Raw genomic sequence first — 23,999 nt, 5'->3', positions numbered from 1 at the left:
ATCTCTGGTCATGGGCAGGGGTTGGGGGGGGTGCTATTTCCCTTCTAGCCCATATTTAACTATCATATTTGAGCATATGATTGCAGCTCCTCTGAAAAGACTTAGAATGAGCTGCCAGGCTGCAAGGGATTGAATCGAAAGCCCCCTAACAGTTAAAGTGTCCATTAGCTCCTCTACACTTAGCATCCGTCAGAGACAAGAAGGGCTGGGAGCCCCGGGCGAATTTCTAACTAGCCTAATGAGGACAGAGATTCTGGGAGCAGAAAAAGTTCATTTGCTGAATTTCCAGCAAGAAGTCACTTCAATGTTGCTTCTAGGAAACACTGACAGGCTTTGTTGGTAAGAAATCATTATGCTGAGAGAGAAATGGGATATTGTTATATGAGGTTTTTAAAGAAAATTCATTTTGATAGATGTCTAACTGTGCATTCAATTAAATTTCCTTCTCTTTCTTAAAAAATAGATGTCAGGTAATTGTACTCAAGTTCTGTAAGCTGAAAAGTGTTATCCTTTCCTTCCAGTTATTCAAATTTCTTTATCAATATGTGTCTTTCTTGTCTTTATCCTTTGAGTATGGGGGGGGGGCTCAATGAAAATACATGGAGTTCTCCCCTCCTCTCCTGTGGATATGTGTGTGTCTTCCAGAAGGATTAGTAAGGACTGCTTTTGTGTGTGTGTGTGTGTGTGTGTGTGTGTGTGTGTGTGTGAAAACTGACTTCTATATGAAAATTATGTAGGTTCTGTGCCCCTGTAAATTCTTCTTAAAAATCAATGGGAATACATAACCGATTGCTAGACATAAAGTCTGTTTAGTTACATAATCACAAATCATCTTTGTTTATTGTGATGACCCACTATTTCCTAACTATATATCCTGCCATTTTGTGATAGTCTTTTTGAAGCTTCCTTTTTATTTTTTTTAAATTTTTTTTTAGTATTTATTTATATTTGAGAGAAAGAGACAGAGCGTGAGTGGGGAAGGGGTTAGACAGGGCAGGAGATACAGAAACCGAAGCAAGCTCAGGCTCCAAGCTATCAGCACAGAGCCCAAATGCTGGGGCTCAAACCCATCAACTGTGAGATCATGACTTGAGCCGAAGTCGGATGCTTAACTGACTGAGCCACCCAGGTGCCCCTATCCTTTTGAAGCTTTTGATAATGATAAACCAACTACCATTCAAAGCACTTACCCATTTCAATCCATCCTCTCTCACTCTCACCAAATTGATCATTCTAAAATATGGCTTTACAAATAATACACTCCTACTTCTAAAACTTCTAGCCCTCCATGTGGCTATGCATCCATCATTCAACTAGCTTCTCCTCCTGCTTATCTACTTTCCAATAATGGCCCTCTCTTATTCCTAAACAACCAATTCCTGGAGTCATATTCATTTACCCATCAATTTTTCTTTACATTCATTACAGCCACTCACTCTACTCTAAATCTATATGCCAAGTCATACAGAATTCTACCTTCATAATATTCATCTCATTTACCCACTCCTCTCCCTACCCACTGCCATCTAATTAATTAGGCTTTTATTATATTTTGCTTTGGCATTTTTAATAGCTCATTAATTGGTTTCTCTAACACCTACTTGCCTTATTCTAGATAATTCACATATGACAGCCATACTAATTTGGTGAAGATAAACTTCAACCACATAACTATCTCCAGCAAAACCTCTATGACTCCCCCAGTATGTCTATTGGATTTTACACACATCTTAACATTTAAAACTGTGCAAAATGTGGTTGACACCTACATTCAAGAATTTACTTCATTTTTTTTCATCAATATACGGTTAAGTTCCCACAAAATGTAATTACACACGTCCCTATCATGGTTCACAGTATTTTATCTTTGTATCTCCACTCATGTTCTCTGCAAGTGAAATGTCTTCTCTACTCTGTCTCCCATGAAAATCTTAATCTGTATTTAGATTTGTTTTCAAATTCTAGCTACTTTGTGAAGTCTTTCCTGATATACAATCCAAGCATGATTTCTCACTTTTCTGAGAAATAGTGCTTAATAATACTTTGTTGGCATGTCAAGTAGAGGAAAATGAAGAGGAATAGTAGGTCTTGGTTTCCATTACAGTGAGATTTCCAAACTTGTTCTTTCCAATTCTTGCCCTCTATGAACAAAAGGTCTTTAGAGTAATATTGGACAGAAAAAGCATTCCAGAATGTCTCAACCCATGGGAATGAGATTTCAAAATGACTAAGAACATTGGAGAGAAAATCAAGTTGGTTATCAGATCAGGCTGACCCAGCCCATGTCTTTCCCAACTTTCAGTTTGTTAAATCCTGGGCAATTTGGACCTTTGATTTATGAAAGCAATGGCACTAGGGTTAAATGTTGCAGGCAGGCTGTTTCTGGAGTAAAATTAATTTCTAATTCCCCCATATAAAAAAAATAATAGGCCACCTACTAAGTATACTTTTATTTTTGTTTTCTTATTTGCCCAAGCCTCTTTTAAAGATTTACAGGCAAGCAGAAAACAAGGGCTGTGATGGACTCGTCTTGATGTCCTAAGTGTTTACAAAGAGATGAGAGAGGTATTTGATACACATTTACTGAATTGGAGTCTGCCTTATCAGGTACCTGACTCTAAGCCCTACTAGCTGTTAGGTACTTTACAATGCACTATATCTGTAATAGATACTGCAGCACCCCCATCTTTTTTTTTAACATATATGCATACATTTCAACAAAATATTAATTCCTCAAGCTCAAGATGTGGAATTTATTCTTATACTGTTACTGTAGCATACATCTCTGAGTACATGCCATATGCCTAGCACAAAACAGAGATAGACAGATTCAAGAAAGTTTAATTCATGTTTGGATATATATGAAACTATTACTATATTTTTATATCTATTTTCATAATAACAGATTAAACAGAGAAAAAGAACAACAATCAAAGAGTTGACACAATGCAGGAGATTGCTTTTGGAACTTCCAAATGGCTCCTTCCTGTAGGACAGTGAGGGAGAATGAACCCCCCCAATCCCAACTGGCACGCACACTGAAGCTTGACAGGTTGTGAACTCCGAAAGCCTTCAGTGGCCATTGCACTGCAAGTCTCCATATTCTAACAAATGAGTAAGTACCTTAGTATATGAAAATATCCCAAAGATGACCTTTTTCTCTGGATTCCACTGCAACCATCCCCTGCCTTTTCCGAGTGGTTCTCCCAGTGATCCTTCCAAACCAGAAACAACACACTATAAGTCAGAATGGTATCAGTTCCTTCCTACCTTCTTTATCATTGGCGCTTCATTTAGTCACGTTTTCTCTCCTGATTCTATCCACCAACAAGCACAATGTAAGTAACCTGTCATTATTCCAATAACTACAGGGTTCTTTAATTGCTATTCCATATTTTATCTTAAACAAAATGAATTGAGTTGTAGAGAGAACTGCATTCAGAAACACTAGCCTATAGTTATAATGTCTCTGGTTTTTAGAAGGTAACAACCATGCATGCATGAACACACACACACACACACACACACACACACACACACACACCCCAAAACCAGTTCTGAGAAGCCATTACTGGGAGGACAATGAGCTGCTTCATATGTTTGTAGTAAGATTGTCTGGTCTGCTCAAACTCCTTTCAAGACTCCTTCTGCAAAGTAATTTGTTTGAAACCCAGAGAGATGCAGAGATCTGTCTGATAGGTGATTACAAGCGTCACATTACCAATATTACTCAATATTTTAAAGAACTATTGCTTTTTATCTCTGAATTCAGGTCTGCCATGGGCTGTTGCTAGAGCTGATGAGAATTTGTTCTTGGATGCATTTTGGGGAATGTCTGTAAGCCTTGTGTCTTGTTGATTCTTTGTTTCTGCCTTTTATCTCCAACATAGATCTTGGTTCCTAAAAATCCCTCTAATGTCAAATATTTGTATCATAGAAAGATCCCAATTATTTGGCTTTGAGGCACAGTCGAGAGAATCCTGCCATCTTTCATTAAATCCTTCAGTCTTACCTTTCAGTCAATATATTGAGCATCCTCTGGATGCTATTCCCTGGTATAGATTTTAATCATCTTGATTAGATTATTGTTTCTGCTACAAAGCACGATATGGGTTAGTATAATAACACAGAAATAGCAATAGTCTTACAAATTTGTATAATATTTCATAGATTTTGAAGTTCTATAAAATACATCAGCAATTTGTTCATCAAAACAACCATGTGAAATAAAGCATATGCTACTTTCTTTCAAGTGGACAAGGGATCAGGAAATTAAAGGGACTTACTCTAGAAGCCATGGATAACAGTCACATGTAAAATTTAATGACCAGAGATTTCTTATAAAACTTTAGCATAATAAGTAAGAGTAAAAATGAAAACGAAATAAGATCACATTTAAAAATTAGCAAGGTTGGCTTAAGAATGACATCCATCATGAAAGAATCTTGACTGATTAGTGATGCTTTCACTATTACTATATGAGGGACAAAAAAATCACATGTAGAAAAGTAGATTTTAGAAATAAATAAAAATACTAAGAAAAGGGACTTTTAGTTTTTAGAGTTCAGTTGTAACTAAACTCTATATCTAACAAGGCATTAGTTCATCTAGCGCTTTATAAGTGACATTCTGTGTTCATTAAAAGAGCCATAGATTTCATTAAAGTATTTTCATTACTAGACACACTGACCAATCTCTTGACATTTTGAGTAATTAACAAGAAAGGTGGTTTTGTGTATGTGTGTGTGTATGAAAATAGAATATTCTGGGTCCCCTTGTCAAAATATCAATAGCACTTCGAACTAGGGAAAATATGTGGCATTGAGATTATGTGTTATAAAAATATAAAATGAATCTCAGTATTTCAGGAAACTGCTGTCTTCATCAGTCTGTGTCAGGGAATTAATTTTCAGTCGTACATCCCCGCTGATCCATCTACAACCTGAGAAAGTCCAATTTCCTTCCTTCATACATGTCTAATAGAGTATGAATAGTTCAAGTGTCTGAGCAAAAGTAGAGGCCATGCCACAGACCTACTTCCTCAGTAACAAGGAGGACAGTAACTTCAACCTGCTGCTGATAGAAGAGCTTCCACCTTCCTTCCCCTAGGAAAGGTTTCACACCTGGGTGAGGTGAAAATTGCAGTCAGAAAAGAAAGGCCCAGTGGAAATAGGATGGACTGTGGAGCCCAGAATGACTTTCTGCCCACCCTTGCATCTCTGCAAACCAGTCCTGGTTGCCAGGGGAGAACTCTAAGCTAATCCCTCTCTTTTCTCCCTGGCAGAATCCCAAGGTTACCAACAAGTCCAAAGGTGCAAAACCTCCATTTAGGAATTTATAAGAAAATGGGAAAGAGGGCAGATGCAATTTGTAGACCACGCAAATTCCCTCCCAGCTAAAAACCTGAGAAAGTGGGAAGGGAACCTCGCCCGAAGCATTTCTAATTACAGACAATGCACACTTGAGAGCCATATTAAAATGGTTCATCCATTCTTAAGTCCTAAGTGACCTTTGCTGTGTGCCCTGCTCAGGACCCATATACTCTACAATAGTGATCATAAGAACCACTAATGAACATTATCAAATAATGGTGTAGTCCATATCACAGCAGTGACTGCATTTCCAGTATTCCGTATATAACCTTATGCCAGAAGTCATTAAGATCCTTCTAACTGGCTGTGTGTACCCAGGAGAGAACTGCATGTGGCTGTTGAAAGAGATGCATCATCCAGTGTAATGACACCCTCAAATGCAAGAAACCCTGGCCTGGTTCCTGTTTGAGCACGGCCAAGGCACACTGTTTACTCACTTTCTGAAATCAGCAGGGCAGGTGGATGCTAGAGACACCAGTGATGATGAATGCAGAACTCTGACCTGCCTGGGAATCTTCCAGCATAGCCAGGAGTCCCTGGGCTACCTGGATCATTAGGTCATATCAATAATGATTGTTAACCAATTTAGGCAAATCTTCTGTGGAAGTCCAGTCACAAGCAGTACTGAAAAGCCATATGCCTACCTTTGCTTGGGTAGTGAAAGGTTTCTCTTATATTGAGGTCCATTTGGAGTTTACTTTCATCATCAACTAAGGAGTATTTTCAAGGGCAAGGAAATCTGAGAGTGACTTAAAAAAAAAATGACTGAGCAAAGGTACGTATGTGTAGCACTAGTTTGGCAACACCTTCAGGAGATGAGACTGATGCCAGAGCAGTGAACACCAACCAGGGGGCACACCTTTGCTTTGTAGATCTCTCAGCCGGTGCTTTGTGGACTTGCTGTGGTAAAGCAGGTGGAGCATTAGGAACGATGAGCATCAGGTGTAAGTGGTGACGGATCTCTTTCTGTTTTCTCCACTAGGGCCTATGCAATCATGTTGTGGAGGGAAGCAGCCATTTCAACACGGGCTAGAACAAGGTTTCCAGCACAGAAAAGAATAATAGTATGTATCTACCTTGTAGAAGAACACGCTATATCCCACACCACATATTGGTTGGTTCTTACAACTCTTGAGGGTAATATATTAACTATTATTATCTTCATCTTGTAGCTCATAGATATCAAAAGACTTTCCCATAATTTTTTTCTAACTCTTTTATTATATTTGACACACAATGTTACATTCATTTCAGGTGCACAACATAGTTACCCCACAAGTTTTTGGTTATGCTATGCTCGCCATAAGGGTAGCTACCATCTTTCACCACACAATGCTATCACAGTCATCATCAGTCATTTCTTATGCTGTGCTTTTATTCCTGTGACTTAATCATTTGATAATTTTCGTGCATGCATGTGACAGAACCAAGACTTGTCCCATCCCACAGCTCATTCTCTTTAAAGCTGGTCGGTTCCACTGCTCCCTAAATATCCATGGACAGTGCCCATGACTGAGGAGGTCTTAGGACTGCCACTCATGCTCTCTGTTTAGAGACAGCAGCTCTCCACCACTCACTCTTCCTCACACACTCATTCCTCCCTCTCTCTCTCTCTTGTTTATGTACTTGATTCTCAGCATAAGATTTTGTTAGAAGAAAGAGGCATGCAGGTAAAAAATAAATAATATATTAAAACAGAATAGAATAAGGTAGTTTGAAAGCCTCTGCAGTGCTTTAACAATGAAAGAAACATCTCTGCACACTTCCAACATCAATTTATAGTTTGCTAACTACATAATTATGCTAAGTTAGAAAACTACATAGAGTTATTTCCATAAACTGGGTTTAGCCATTGTTATTTAATCTTTATTGCCTTTATGTACAGCTCTGAGAGACCCTTCAGGGATTGCTAAATATAGGTTTTAGGGCAAGGAAGGTACAACGTGCAATTACCATTGAATTCTGGTACCCACACTGGTAAGAAGAGTAATATGCCCCCCACAGCACCCCTCACACACACAAATGTATTTCCTACCAGATACTGGCTTAACAAGCCGCAATCTACTCTGCATGTGTGAACTATAACGTTAAAGAATTTCAAGTTACTAAAACACCAAGGACTGGGGAGTCCTCCAGTCTAGGTGGGACAACAGGGAAGAAGCACAAGGACCCAGTAAGAAGTGATGTGGTGAGCTGTGGGGGCACCTGCACTGAGGAACAAGGGAGAGAAGAACAGTGTGGCCTGGAGAAGACAGGTTCACTACTCCTCATTACATGACTTGAGATGAGAATGATGCCCTTTACTGAAGGAAGGGTAGGAAAGTGTTTGTCAAGCTCTGGAATCAGGAATCCAAGGATGCAGAGCTTTCTCAGTCCCCATTCCTATAGTGATACAGTGGATTTCCAATAGACTCCAGACAGCTGCCTCCAGAAGCAGTATGAGAAGCATGCCTTAGACATATGGGATGCTTGATACTTGTCAGGGCATGTTCTTGGCCCTTACCGTACACTCCTCCGAGCTTGGTACACCACTGGCACCATTTTGCATATGAGTAAACTGAGGCACAGGGAGGTTTGGTAACTTGCGCAAGATCACGTTGATGGTTGCATGCAGTTGTCAGCAAAGATTTAGATTTATTTGAAGTGCTTTGGGCATTTGAATTCACGAATCAGCACAAATTCAGGATTCCATTCCTTGACTTCTTCATTGTCGGGGCTCCAATGAAAACTTTTCTTGAAAATGTTAAGGGTTTCATGAGGCAGTGGGAGAGGGTTTGCATGTTACTAGGGTCTACAAAAAGTAATGTGCTCTAATGCAGGGGGAGGAGAGTGGCTTGCCTGCATCTCCTATGTTTTCAGCACAATGCATAAACCCAGAAAACTCAAGAACAGACACCAGATCCTAGTCTTTAAGCACAACCCAAGAAGAGTTTAACAAAAGATTTGAGGATAAGTTTTCTCATTCCCAGGGAGCATTCACTCTATAAAAGAGCAAATCATGTAGGGATTTGCTAGTTTGGAAGTTACCACGATGCATTTTAATTCACTGTGAAACACAGTACCTTCTAGAGGCTTCTGCCACTCTCTGGGCAGAGTTCCTCTATCTAGTTCTTCTATCTTAGCTCCTGGGAAGGGTTTGCTCACCCTATGGGATGAGCAAACATCCATATGGGATGGGATGGGATTCATGCTCACATGCATATGGGATGGGAGAAGGATTTCAACCAACTCAAACACAGAAATCAGTATGAAGTGCTTGGAAATGCTAACCTTACCAAAGATCAAACAGTGACCAGTTTCAGAAAAAAAGCACTCTGATTTGTGATGTTTGCCATACTATTGTAACTGCATTTACAACCCCACATTTCCAACATGCAATTCTCTTTCCCCTGCCCCAATAAAAAAGCAAGACAGATATGCAAATTTGGCGGCAAATTAATCAAAGTTCATTTCATTTTTATAATTATTTCATGTCTGCTGTTGTTGACTCTTACATACAACAGAGAGTATTTATCTATCCAGTCACTCATTCAATTTATGATAATATTTTTACTTTTGTAGAACTCTCAATTTATTTGGAAATAAAGCATTTGCAGATAAAATAGAGTATTATTAAATAAATTATTATTAAATTGACTTTTTCCCTTGTCAAACACCTTGTTCCTTTTGAACAAGCTGAGCAATTTGTAAGAGAACATCTGTCTCTTGACCTCCGTGTGTTATTCCCACTGAGGTACCAGTCACACAATGAGAAGAAAAATACAGATATAAATCTGTTAATCTTACCATAGGAGTTGACTATATGAGCCAGTTATTAGCTTGTAAAACTACAAAAAAGAATAGCAGAAGAGAAATTTCTAGAGAGTATCCTTTTTTGGATAAATGTCTGATAATATGATTTTCTTTGTAGGACTTGCTGGCAATTGAGACATAAAATATATATCTTGTACTAAAGGATCTTCTGAGTTCAACAGGTGTGTAACAACCACAAATTTCAGACAATAGCATGTCTATTGTGTGTTTATTTAAAATTCTTTTCGTTGTATGATATCTATTTTATTTCCATCATATATCTTTCTCTGTATTCTCCAAAGTGTACCTTGAGGACAGTGCCTTATATTACTTGTTTTTGCATCCTCAATGACTTGACCATAGTAGGTCCTCAAAAATTTTTAATAAAATAGCACAGAATCTTCTCATAAGTATAATTCTCTATAAGAGAAACTTGAAGGGCTATCTGCTATTATTGCAATCTGAATAAGATCAGGAATTGCAAATATGATACATCATTTCTACCTAAACATAATATAAGCAGAAATGCTTTTTTTTCTAATTTTTCAGAAGAAAAAAAAAACCCAAAAAACCCTTGCTTATCCTTAAATTGATTTGTCATTCAAATAACAGCCAACCAGCTTGTCTTTTTTGTGAATGTACTATTATACTATTGTACATGTAGAGACATTGTACAAAGACATTATCCCAAGCTCAAATATTGGTCATACAGAGATAAATTAGACATAGTTGACACCCTAATTCTACTTGAAAGGACAAGCTTGAAATATGTCAACAGATAATTAGCTATAAAGATCGTGGGAGATCAGTTGAAAATAGAAGCCAGAAATGTAAGAACTGCTGGGAAGAAGGGGTTCCAGGGACTTGAGGTACCCCAGTACAATCCTTGATCTCAGTCGCTGGAGCCAACGTCAGGGAAAAAGGAACATGAGTCATTCTGGTCCAAGAGAAAATGATGGCTACTTGAAAACTCCTTTTCTTTTTATTTCTTCTTTTAAAAAATTATCAATGACAGTTGTAGAAAACAGAATATTCTGTGTTAGTTTGTCCCGATAGCAGTTGCAAATTAGAGCAATTAGTTTCACAGTGCTAATGTATGCCATAATAATTCTTACTAAAGAATAAATGCAATCAAAAATATTTTCCAAATTTCAGCAACACCCAGGTTCTGTTTTTATAGGTAAATGATTAAAGAAGCTATAAAAACATACATGTCCAACATAAATTTGGTAGTAGACATGATAAGAAAATGATACCCTCACCTTCCCTGCATATGGATTATCTCTTCTTTTTCATATCATTTAATCACTGACAGTGACCAAATGTATTCCTATGTCGGTCGATTGTTGTATCTCAGGGTAATCATCTATTATTTGGGGCTACTAATAGCCTAGTTAATAAGGCCTACGGGAATATTATATTAACAGAATGAGCAAACCACAACCAGGGCTACTCTGGTTCAAATTAAAATGCTAGGTTTTTTTGTTGTTTATCATTATGTGTGTTGAATATTGTGTCTTTACCTAAGGGATTATGTGAGGTTTGTAATATTTATAAAGAGAACAGCTACTCATCTCAGGGCCATTTCAAGAGTATGTATTATTTATTTCCTGATCTACCCCCTCCAATGTTCAATATCTTTTAAGAACTGTGATTAATAAAACATTCCAATTTGAACAGTGTGGGTTCTATTCACAAAACATGGTTATTCAGCCCATTTCTATGCAGACATCACCAGGGAGAGTACTTATCACCAGAAAATGCATAATCAACATCAGATATTTTGAATTAATGATTTTAGGGAGGAGGTTCATTAAACTCTTTGCTTCATCCCTAAGTGGGACTTCTCAATTAAGTATGAAGAGATTGGGAAATAGAAGGGATGTGCACATTAAAAAATGGTGTGTCAAGCTCAGTTAAAGCTGTGCTAAAGCCTTTCATTCAAGATCTGTCAAGAAATCATTATCTTTTCTTTTTCTTTTTTCTCTGAGTTTTTTTTGTAACTGAGGTTTAATGTATTATTAATAGAAGAAGAGGGATAAGGAACAGTAGACAGTTATTGTGCAGTGCAGCAGCAGTTTTAGGTTTGGGTACAAGCACTAAGAGGTATTTCTTCCATCTTTAATAAACACGGATGCTGGAGAACGGGATCTGTGCTGATGTGAGCACATCAAAGCCGGTCAGAGCCACGGCCCTGCATGGGAATGTATCTTTAGAGCAATTTATGGGTCCTCATATCACAAGACCCATGGTACTGAATCTGTAAAAATATTTAGTGTTGCTATGTTTAGGCATCAGATGGCATTTTACATTCTATTTAGAAATGGAACTGAAATGAAGAAAGAGAAGCCATCGAGGGGTCACTATCAAACACCTAGCTTGTTCCCTCTACTGTTCTGCTTCAGAAGAGATAAAATGACCCCTATCCTCAAGACCACTGCCATCTGGTTGGATAACAATGGCGATGTAGAAGTCATCAGCCTTGTCAGAGATTAAAGCCCCAGTTTAAAACAAAATAAAGCAAAAAACTCTGCTTCCTTCTTTGCTGGCCTCAAAAGCTCTTCATGGATATGCTGAGGCTGGGATAAGAGACCTGCCAACTTTCCCCCATCCCCCGCCCCGCCGTGGTCCAACTCTTAGTGAACCTTAGATTCTTAAAAGAATTTGGATTCCTTTTATCCAATCACCCCAAAAATGCTTAAGTTATTATTTTCTCTGGTCCATGAACGTCAAATTCCTTTAACCTGCCTCTACTTACATATTACTCTGTTCTGTATATTGAACAAAGGAAGCCCTTAGGTATTTTGTAGCCAAATGTTTTATCTAAAAATGCTAATGTAATAATAGTTTTTTAATGTAAAGATTTAATATTTGCAAAAAGTATTTTTAAAGTGCTTTCCATGAATATCTCATTGCATACACATAACAGTGTGAATTACAGGAAGTAACACATGTTGTTAGTATAATAATTTTGATATATGAGTACAGTGAATACTTTGACCATGCTCACATTGCCAGGCCATAATGGAAGCAGCTGTTTTGATGATTCCCTTGAAATACTGAAATATAAACTTAGTTAAAAATAACTAACATTCTATGTGCATCCATTATGAAGAATAGTATAGAGAATCCTCAAAAAATTAAAGATATAACAACTACCAAGTGCTCCATCAATCCCACTTCTGGTTATAAATCCAAAAGATATGAAAACAAGAGTATCAAAGAGATAACTGCACCCCCATGTTCATTCCAGCATTAATCACAGTAGCCAAAATAAGAAAACTGCTTAAGTGCCCATCACTGGATGAATGGATAAAGAAGTTATACATACAATGGAATAATATTCAGTCACAAGAAAGAAGGAAATCCTGCCGTTTGTAACAACATGGATGGACCTTGAGGGCATCATGCTAGGTGAAACAGACCAGACAGGGAGCAGACACTTGGTTGCTAGGGACTGGGGGGTAGGGGAATTAGGGAGAGGCTTGTAAAAGGCTCCAAACTTTCAGCTATAAAATGAATAAGGTCAGAGGATCTAATATGTAACATGGTGACTATAGTTGATAACATTGTATTGCATAATTGACATTTTAAGAGGCTAGGACTTAACTGTTCTTTTAAAAAAAAGGTAAATATGTGAGGTGATAAATGTAATTCACTAGATGGGAGAAAACTTTTTCATAATGTTTATGTATATCAAATCATTATGATGTACATATTTTAAATATCTTACAATTTTATATGTCGATTATATGTCAATAAAGCTAAAAAAAAACCTATTCTTGCATCTTTACCATAAAAATAAGCAAATAAATAATGTTTACTGGCAAAATTAAATATTCAATACAGATATATTTTACACACAAACAAAAGTCTGCCAGATTGTTGCAGATGCTATGTGATAGCTTCTATAAAAAGGAAAAAGAGATTTTACACTTAGATCAACGCCATCTCACTTTACCAAGGACTAGTTTGTTTGCTAAATAATAACATCTCAGAAAACTGGCCTGGGGCAAACTTATAACTAACAAGATATCTTGTTTTTATTATTTTAGAGATGGTCCTCCTAAGAATCCATTTTGTGAAATGACTTCAATTCAAAAATTCAACTTATTTCCTGCGTTCAGACAGAGAGCATCTTCTCTCGTGCGGAGGATTTAACACACGATGGTGAACAAGAACATCAGCTTCTGGCCAAAATGAATGTGGCTGGAAAGCCGTGTTGAAATCAATCACAGGCACAGCTGGGACTCCTTGGAGCTGTCAGGAAATGGAATGGAGTCAGTGTTGCTTTGGAGAGCCTCTGACCTGGAGGCCAGGGCCCATCGGCATGAGTCTGTTAGTGCTAACCTGCAGCCGAGTGGTTTGAAACCCAGTCACTTCAGCACTCCTGGAGAAGGTCTTGATCACTATCACTGGACATCAGGGAGCTGCAAGGCTACTCTGGCATGTGATCCAGTGTAAAACACACACATAAATGTCTATCAACCTTTCCCACTTGGTCAAGTTTGCATCAGCCTATTACAAGGAGAAATGCATGAGACTGGACAGGAGGGAGACTCTCTGCCCACCCCTTCATATTGGACAGTCTCTTTCTTTAACTGATTTTGTCAGTTTAGCCAACACTTTGGCCTGCCATGGAGCATGGCACAAATGGTGCAGGGGGATTATGTGAGCACAGGCAGCAGAAAAATATCCAAGTCTATGGCTTTAGATTTTTTTTCTTCAGATAACTGGATTCAAAATAAAACATACAAATTTCCAGTGCTCTTTTCCCATAAGACACTGAAGAGTCTAGAGGTAGTGAAAGTCCAAGTCAAGATCTATAGACCATGTTGCAGCCCTGAGTTATTTCTTCCTGAAGGCTAATGAGATGTTTTCACAGAGATATTTTGTCTCCATCTTTTCTTTCCAAGTTTCCCAGGAACTAACCAACCTAACTCTAGTTTCTGTTCCCACTTGCTTTTTCACCCTGGCAATCTTAATTCTGGGTCTCTGGAAAATACTAAAGACACACATCCATTCATTCATCAAATATACTTAGAAGCAGCTGGTACAGAATGTTTAAGCTAGTGAGGAAGATAGTAATAAGCTGATACTTGTTTCTTCCCTTTGACTTCTTTATTTTTATGTTTATTTATTTTTGAGAAACAGAGAGCACATGTGCCTGTGTTGCGGGGAGGGGCAGAGAGAGAGAGGGAGACAGAGAATCCCAAGCAGGCTGAACGCAGAGCTGGAACACACAAACCAGGAGATCATGGTCTGAGCAGAAATCAAGGGTTAGATGATAAACTGACTAAACCAGCTACCCTTAAACTTCTAAGCAGAGACAAATGCTTTCATTTTTTAACATGTTTTCATGTGTGACTTTGGAGTTAAATGGGATTAGTTAATATCATAGCAAATATATGGGAATTAGTTACCTCCAATTCTGAATAGCCACTTATCACAGCCAAGAACTCTCGTATTGAGGAAGCAAGGGAAATAAATACTCCAACCTCTTTTTCCTTTACAATTTCCTGTTGATTCCACCTAATGGTGAAACTAAACTAAACTAAACTAAACTAAACTAAACTAAACTAAACTAAACTAAACTAAAGCAAGAAAGCCATGGGGCCTGTTTGAAGCATTCCGTAGGCATCAGCCTCCTGGAGTTCAGAGGACAGAAAAGAGGGAGGCAAGGTTAAATGACAATATACAGAACACATATTGCAAAGTGTGTGGAAGGCTTGATTAAACTTCTATGATCAAGTGTCTCAAATTCCAATCCTTGAACTTTTTTTGTATGCTCACTCCCTAGATGATTTCATCCAATCCTTGTCTTCGAATACCATGTATATTCTGATGACTCTCAAATTTCCCCCTACTTTTTCCCAAGTTCCAGCTGTGAACCTGACATCCACATGAGGATGTTTCAAATTCCACCCCTGCCCCCAACAGAAATCTACTCTATGCATCCCTGCTGCATCCTTCCATGTTCCCCAAATCACTAAGGGATAACATCATTGCCCTGGTTGCTCAGGTCATATATAGCGAGCCATCCTTAAATTACTTCTTTTTTCTCGCACTCCTCATTTCCAACACTACATTCAAAATGTAGCCTAAATTTATCTAAATCTTCCTTCCTGTACAATGACTGAGTTTAAGATTACATCCTGGCAAATGCCACCAAAGTTCTCTTTCTGCTCCATTTTTGTTCCTTCCCATGGCCAGTATAGTCATTTCTTCATGGAAACCTAACTACTGTCTTCTAAAAGACCCTCGTGGCTTCCAGTAATACTCCGAATAAATGATAAACTCCTGACCCTGGACCTCCAAAGACCCACCTGATTTGGACCTTTTCTATGTCTTAGACTTCATATTCTTTACTCTTCATTTATTCTCTTTAAACCCCACTGGCTTTCTTGCTGTTTCTCAAAACATCAGGGTTATTCCAGTTTGGGGGCATTTTCACTAGCTCTTTCTTTTGTCTACTATGCTTTGTCTCCACATTCCATATAGTTCCTTCTACCTCTCAATTCATTTCTCTTCCCATATGTTACCTCTGGGTCTCTCCTAACCTCCTCAATCTAAAATAACCTTTCTTCATTAATTTTCCTTATAGAATGTATTACCATTTGAAGTTATTCTAAATCATATCATATTATATTTATATTTAATGCCTATTTTCTAATTACAATGAAAGTCCAATTAAGGACATTTTTTCTTGTTTTGGGCTGATCTCTCTCTCTCTCTATATATATATATATAAACCTGTAAATAATAGCTTCTATAAATACATTTTTGACTAAGAAAAATAATTTTGCAAATTTAAAATTGGATATATGGGTATGTACATATGTGTGGGTATATATAAATAGATGTATAGATATATTAACAAGACATGTTAGCCAGCTACAGCTTAGCCAAAGCCAGTTTCAGATTGCCTCCTCCCATCCTCACTCCCATCTTTGTCCTAGAAAAGCAGGAGTGCCTGGAAAAACAGTGTAAAAATCCAGATCATTTCTGGAATCCATGCATCTTTCTTTTTCACTTTTCTATACAACTCCACAATAATATCCTATTGGACTAAAACCTAAATCATTTTTATAATTCTCTAGCATTGATACAAATGCCAAATTTTGGTATATGTATATGACAGCATGTGGCAGTTGAGATTGTTAACTTGTTAGATAGTAAATAGTGTTTGTGGGTTCCTGGGAGAGTAGATGGAGCTGAGAGTGGGGGAGGAATGACCAATATTATTGGGAATACACAACTTGTGTGGGGATGGACTGTAAAACCCTTAGCTGATGGACCTAGCAAGGGCTGAAGTTCAAGTCAAACTTTGTCAAGCCCATTCCATACAAGCTTGTCTACTTCCCACTAAGCCACTCAGCACTGTCTTCCTACACCCCACTTAAAGCCACTTAAAGTGACACTTTCACAGAAATGCTTCCCCTGATCCTAATGTGACAGTGAGTTTCCTGTCTCAGAATTCCCATCGTATTTTGTTTGTACCCCTTTTATGGCCTTCATCATGTGTAAATATTTACACATATCTGTCCCTGGCTCTACTGACAGTAAATTGTTTGATAGCAGGGACTGTCATATATTTCCCCAATGGTCAAGCATACAGCCTTGTCCATTGTATATGTTCAAACAAAATGTTTAAATATGTTTTATAAAATAAATAAATGATCCCAGAGGTATAGCTTATTTCAGTAAATTAATAAGCATGGAGTGCCTAATTTCAAGACCAAATCTGCAGTTATGGTCAGAGAAATCAGTTTCACAGAGGCAAAGAGCTCAACCATATTACCTCTTTAAATAAGATTTCACTTTAGAAGAAGAGCAGGTGGCACTCCATTTGGCAATACATGTCCCACCTAGCAGAACCACTGCACAAGTTACTGAAAATTATGGTGAACTAAGAGGTTATTCATTTTCACCAAACAGACTCGAGAGAATACAACATTAAAGTACATGAGATTGTCTGATTTAGTTTTGGGGGTAAGCAAGATGAAAAAGGATGGCTGCTAGGTTTCTCGTTGGGAACCTGGGTAAATAATGGTATCATTCATGGAGTCAAAGAGCACAAAAATGAAATTACATTTGGAAGTTCATGGTAAGTTAAATTTAAGATACATTATCTTAAAGTTCCTATGATGTATCCAATTAGAGATGTTTACCAGCATATCATATGTAAATCTGAAGTTCAGAAGATGAGGCTAGAGATATTGAGATTGGTGCCATCACCATATAAGTAGTAGTTAAAATCTCAAGAGTGGGTGAGATCCCTGGGAAGTTTATAGTGAGTGGGCCTGTGTGTTGCAGACTAAGCCCTTGAGATACTGGCATTTTAAGGCACCGGCAGGAAAATAGGTGCTGATGACAAAGGGAGTGTTCCAGAGTATTAAATCTATCAGAATATAGTTGGATAAAGTGGTCATTGCATTTACTAATTAGAAAGTCACTGACATCTCAGCCAAAGGGCAGCATCAGTAAAGTGATGAAGCAAGAAGCCAATTGTTTGGGGTTGCAAAATGAAGGCGAGGTGAACAAATGAGTGCAGCAAATGGTGTATTTAGAAGATTGACTATAAAGAATACATAAGAGATGTTAAATAGGCTTGGAGAGGAGGAGCTTACAGAGAGAATAGCCTTCTGGGAAGCAGTGACGTGATGCTGGCTGTACCTTCCAGTGTCAGGGCTGGGGATATTGGTGGTGTAAACTGTTAGTGCTTAGCGCCCAGTGTGATGTCTGGTGTTGGTATCCTCACCATATCGTGTCTGAAGGTGATGTGAACATGTTCTTGGCTTTATCCTAGCTTTCCATGCACCTGTCTTTTCTGCTTAAATCATCCAGAGTTAGTTTGTTTTCAAATGAGTATACTTACTGATATTTTGGTCTTCAACATCTAGACCAATGAAAGATAAATGAGTAATTAATTTAGTATTTGAGAACTTCAGGTTCAAACTTGGAGATCTTAAGTAATCTAAAAGTACATTTGTGTTCTCACTAGTCTTGTCTCTTTCTTTTATTTATTTCATTGCTTTTCAACTACCCAAGTAAGCAACCAACTGATGAACTAGGTAACCAAATACAGTTATCAATAATTTATTGACCCTTCTCTTGTTCAGTGATGTTCAGTGTGGGGGAATAACAGATTAAAGTTCCCGTTATCAAGGAATTCACAGGACAGCAAGGTAGTCTGGTGAAAACTATGAGAATAAATTGTCAGCTGCAGCATGTATACTCAACATGAGCCTTCCCAAGGCAATAAGTGTTTCTACACTTTATGTCTACTCTTTTCCCTGGGAGCACTTCAGAATTTTAAATAAACCTAAATAAGCCTATTTCTTCACCTTTCTACCATGCAACTTAGGGTGGATGGAATAGCAACTAAAGGCTCAACTAAAGCAACTTAGTTGGGTGGGGTGCTTATTATTAAAGGGTCTCCAGATACCACATGGGCATCTTCAGAAAAGCCCCTTACCTTCCTAGAACTGATCTGACACCAATATTATGACTTTCCAAATAACCAAAGTGTCTCAACATAATTATTGAGAACTTTTAGTGCACTTAGTCCTATTTCTGCTATATTTTTAGTGATGTCTAAAAGATTGATTACATATTCCAAACAATGATATCCTTATATTCATTTGATAAGAATAAACTAGACAATGTTATGATAGCAAATAATTTATAGCATCTTAATGACTTAGCAAAATAGCTTATTTCTCTCTCATAAAATCTGCTGCAAGCTAATCAGACTCTTCTCCATCCACCTACCCGTGATATTCTGTTTTTGACAATCTCATTTCAACATGTAGCCTTCAAGATATCCAAAGTAGAGGGAAGAGAATGTTGGAGGGTCATGCATTGTCTCCCAAATGCGTTGGCTTAGGAGTGATACATTTCACTTCTGCTTGTGTTTTATTGGATAAAAACAGTCATCTGTCACTGCTAACTCCAAAGGAGGTTGGTAAATATGGAAGAGCTCATGAAATATTGGATTTATTTTACTCTATCCTCCATAACATTTTTTGGGAGGGGGACTAAGACCTAAAAAGTTTAGAAAATGTAGATCAGCATACATTTGCTCATGCTTTCAACTATTCATCCATTCTTTTCATAAGCACTAAGTACCTGATTCTGTATTGGATGCTAATAATAAAAATAATGAATAGGTCTCAAGCTGTTTAATGCCTAATGTAGGATTGAAATAATATAGAGACAAGAGACTGATCTATCTATCTACCTATCATATATTTATTTTACCATCTTAGGGAGTAGTAAAACAACAGCTGCTTGATAAATGCTTGTCTAATTATACTTCCTTCAGATTTTTCTTGAATATTCCCTACTCCATGAAGCATCCCCTTTACTGCTCTTTACATCCTCTTTACTACTGCATAGGACTCAAGCACTCCTCTGTGTTGTAATTTAGTCTTCTCCAGAGCACTTATTAAAATATATGCTACTGATTTGTCTATCATCTCATTCCCCACGATATACTATACACTCAAGGAGGGCAAAGATCTGTTTTTTAATTCAGTATTTTTTCAAAGCTTCCACAATTATACCTACAATGCAGTCATCTCGATACATATTTATTGAATTACATGATTGAAGAAAATGATCAAAGCATAAAAGAAGTAAAACTGATGAGTGATGAGATTTTAGGTGAGAGGATTACTTTAACAGACACGGAGAGTCACGGAAGGTTTGATGGTGAACTGGGTAGTAGATGTGCAGGGTGCATAGGGATTTCCTGGAAGAGACTATCAAACATGGTGTCACCATCAAGATGAGTGAATAAGTGGTTGCCTAAGAGCTGGGTGGATGAATGTGGGCAGAGGAAAATTAATCGGTATCCTCAGTGACTAATTACATACTTTCTTACGAGCAAAGTGTGATGAGAAAGTGTTGTATTAGAGTCCGTCATAAAACTTCAAGAGACTCCCCATGATACTGGGATAATGGAATGCTAGAAAGATGTGCAACCTTTTGTGCTACAGACGATAAGTGTTCCAGAAACTCATCAGAGTGAGTAAGCTCAGGGTTGGGAGGCAGGTTACAGAGATAGTTGTTGTTATTTTTTGTTTATTTCTTTGTTTTTGAGAGAATTCAGCTGAATCAGTGAAGCAGAACAAGAACACACTAATAGGTTGGCTGGAAATGATAGAAACCTAAGTATCCCTCAAGGGCCAGTATAAATATCTCCTTTCCTGACCATTTCATTCTCTTCTCTCCTCTCTCTCGCCTCTCCTCTCTCTCTCTCTCTCTCTCTCTCTCTCTCTCTCTCTCTCTCTTCCATAAATGTAGCATCCTCTACCCTCTACATACTACTATTTGGGGTATAGGTGAATTTGCCAAAAGTGAATTAACTGAATGCCCAATGTGAAAATGAAATTATTTGCTGAAAATATAAATATACTGACTATAATCTGTGATGGGAATGAATAGCAGTGCTAAGCGTTTTTAACAAATTATTCTGTTTTTTGTGAGCCAATGCCTAGAACATATTTGGCACTCAAGTGCTCAGTGGCTGAACTTTGGAGTTCAAAGTTTTAGGCAAAAATATCTTTATTATTGTCTTCTTTGAAAGTAATCTTCCTAAATCAGAAGCCTGAACAGCAGCAGTCCATAAGATGGTAACATACATTGAAAAAGCACCAAGTGGTATGTTCATTTTTGTTTCTGATTTATTGTTCATAGACAGTAGATACGCATTAACTGGTTTTATTTTTACACTAGAATTCTGTGCCCTTTGTGCAAGATGTAGAAGTTAATTGGCAGCTAACTCACTTTGATGACAACTTTGGTGTGCTTGAGGGACATATTTTCGTAAATTGCCACATTTTTGATAGATTTTACCATGACTGGTTTACTTATAGATTGTTATTACGCTCCAGTAGGATTCACTGCCTCTGCTCTGCACAGATGATGGGGTAGAAACTCGTGCTCTCTTACTTCTTAGCAACAATGATAATAACAATGTATATGCAGTGTGTGTTTTCACAGCACAGCAAAGAAAGAAGAAACCCAAGAGAGCCCACACAGCCATCGGAGCATTTACTGTGAAACTAGAACAAAGTACTATAATTTCAAAGATGCTGTTAAAGGCATCTTGCCTTACAGAGAGGCACTGAAGAACACATCCATTAGACATGAACTTTTGTTAGATCTGCAAGCAGGCTTTTCTCTAACAGAGGTCAATAATGTTGTTTTCAAGCTGCTTTCTGCCTGAAAGCAGTTACCACAGGTTTGCTAAATCCCAAGGAACCGAACTCCCAGTGGTTTGAGTCTGAGAGCACTGGATTGGCTTTCATTTCCAATATCATGCTTCCTGGAGATTTAGGAGAATCACTACCCTTCCTCCTTAGAGCCTCTGTTTTCTCATCTTTACAAAAAGAGATTTATGATTATGTGAAATTCAGGCTCCAATCAAATTCCTCTTTGATGATGAAGTCTCAGGTAGTGGGTGTGATGAGGAAGGGGATAGGGGAAATGTGTATTTCAAGATGTGAATGGTAGAGTGTGGGGGCAATTTAATCTTTCTCAGAAATGGGCACAGGCCTAAACCATGCAGGGGATTCTGACTTCATGAGAGGAGGTAGTAGAATTGGCAGAACAGCGCCTTGCTCTAAGCCTCCCATGTGCAGAAGGTAACCCTGGACAGGTGGTCTTTTGAGTTACACTAGTTCCTTATTTAGCAATTACTGTCAAGGAGTAAACTGTCATTGTAATAAATAGCATTTTTACCATCAAAGTTTACTCTATAGAGCTTAATTAAAGAAAAGTCACTTTATTTGAAAATTTTAACCAACAAAGGAATTACCTATCTACCTGCCTTCTTGAGAAAGGACAAAAGACATGGTTTAATCTTTTATAGCAACCAAGGGTCATTATTATGACAATAGATTACTGCGTTGGGGTGATAACATAGCTGCTGGGTCACCATATAGCTCACCCCTGCACCAGGCATTCCTATTCTGGGATGGATGAAAGCAGACATACAAGGATCCCCTACCTGTGCTCCCCAATTTGTTGACAAGTTCTACTGTATCTGTGCTTATAAGCATGTGCATAAGAATTCCACATTTTCCTTAGACTGTCCAAGAGGTTCATATCCAAGTTGTTAGGAAACACTGAACTATGCTAAGTAGCCCTCATAGCAATGTTCATATGGCTGATGACATGCTTTTAACAGATGCTGTCACCTTCATCACCTGGTACAGTGTGGGAACAAAATGCATGGAAAATAGACTGTATTTTTAAAACATACAGACTTGGATCTACACTAGCAGTTATGTTCCTTAGTGACTTAAAGAATTTTTTCGATAAACAGAACAACTCAATTGCATGTTGGTTCACTGGCTAGCAAAATTCCGCATGTTAACTTTTTGAGATCTTATTTCTCCTTTATAACCCCCTGGCATCTCTCATGCTGTGTATTTGCCATTTTGGATATCATTAGTCACCTTTATTATCCATCATTTCAGGTAACTTAAACTGTATATACTTCCTTCGGAAGAGGCACAATGTAATATCTGGGCCTGATATTTGAGGCTTCATTTTTTAAAATTCAATTACATTGTAACTGGAAAGAATAGTGACAATTAGCAATGTAAAATGCAAAAGTAATTAATAACCATAAGCATGTGTCAGACCCATAAAAGACCAGTCCCCACCCCTACTCACTCTTCCCACCTGCCAGACCCTCAATCTCGGTTATTATATTCCTCTAAATTCCAAAACTGCAAACATGGCACTTACTTACAGTATGATTTATTACACCAAACCCAAGCTCTGCTGAGCCCCTCTGGTTTATTATTAATAAGGTACCTGTGAGGTCACCATCAAATCTCAACAAGATACAAGTTTCCAGAGTGCTAGCAAGAAAAGAAAATCTTGGCTGATAGAAAAAGAGGAATTCTCTTCCAGATTTGGGCCCAGTGCATTTGGCAAAATTAAACAAAAAATGTACATCAGCAGTTTTGTGTGTGGAGTATCATGTTTTGCAATTTTTAAAGCCCAGTTGAAAAATTATATTGCTGTGCATGAGAACCATTTAGATAATCAGCTACCTGTTTTCCAGTAGAATTTCAGAGTTCATTCTTGTTATTATGGAGAACAAATGTGGTTGCAAATTAATGGAATCATGCTCCTTGGAACTGGGAGAAGTCAGACAAGATTGAAGACTGAATATCTACCAGGAGTCAAGGAAGGACCTAGGTAACTGGAAGGATGCCAGTAACTTCAATATTTTAAACAAAGGACTAGGCACCTTAAGTGAGGCCCCAGTAATGTATGGCTGAATTTTAAGAAGTACACCTAGCTGAAAATTATACTGAATTTATTTAGCAGCTGTTATGGGTCCAGTATTGTGCTTTTAAATAAGGGGAAATGTCTTAACATAGATCTTGTTGTCCATAACCTTACGGTCCATTTGGAAAAACCAAACAGAATATTTAGGGGGCAATTAATTACTGGGCTGCAACTTGTGTTAAGTATCTGAGGAGGGTAGGTGCACTCAGGGTAGGTTTACTAGAAATGTTGGGGCTTGCACTCTACCTGGATATTAAGCATCAGAGGACAAGGGAGGTGAGTAAGCAAAGGACAGGGTTGGGAGTAAGAAGTTGAGGAGGGGAAGAGGAGAGAACTATAAAAGCAAAATGCTTCTAATTCAAAGGATACATTTGTGAGTTATTTGAAGCCATGGACTATGATTAATATATGTGCTGTGACATCCTCCTCAATGACTGGTATAAAATGAGGCTAAATATACATGATGAATGGACAAATTGATGAATAAATGATTGAATGAAAAGAGAGCTGGGCTTTTTT

At 37.9% G+C, this 23,999-nt stretch overlaps 1 long non-coding RNA gene across 1 annotated transcript; it reads left to right on the top strand.

Annotated features, from left to right (window-relative positions):
• The first annotated feature begins 2,937 nt into the window (after positions 1 to 2,937).
• On the top strand, positions 2,938 to 15,818 carry LOC128311374 (uncharacterized). The gene is made up of 3 exons (XR_008289776.1): positions 2,938 to 3,115; positions 6,355 to 6,436; positions 13,220 to 15,818. It is a non-coding gene; the product is annotated as an uncharacterized LOC128311374 (long non-coding RNA).
• The last annotated feature ends 8,181 nt before the right edge of the window (positions 15,819 to 23,999 follow it).

Source organism: Acinonyx jubatus, chromosome A3 (genome assembly GCF_027475565.1).
Source record: "Acinonyx jubatus isolate Ajub_Pintada_27869175 chromosome A3, VMU_Ajub_asm_v1.0, whole genome shotgun sequence".
In the NCBI taxonomy this organism is placed as follows: Eukaryota; Metazoa; Chordata; class Mammalia; order Carnivora; family Felidae; genus Acinonyx; species Acinonyx jubatus.
Note: the sequence above shows the minus strand (reverse complement) of the source record. Positions and strands in the feature narration are given on the sequence as shown.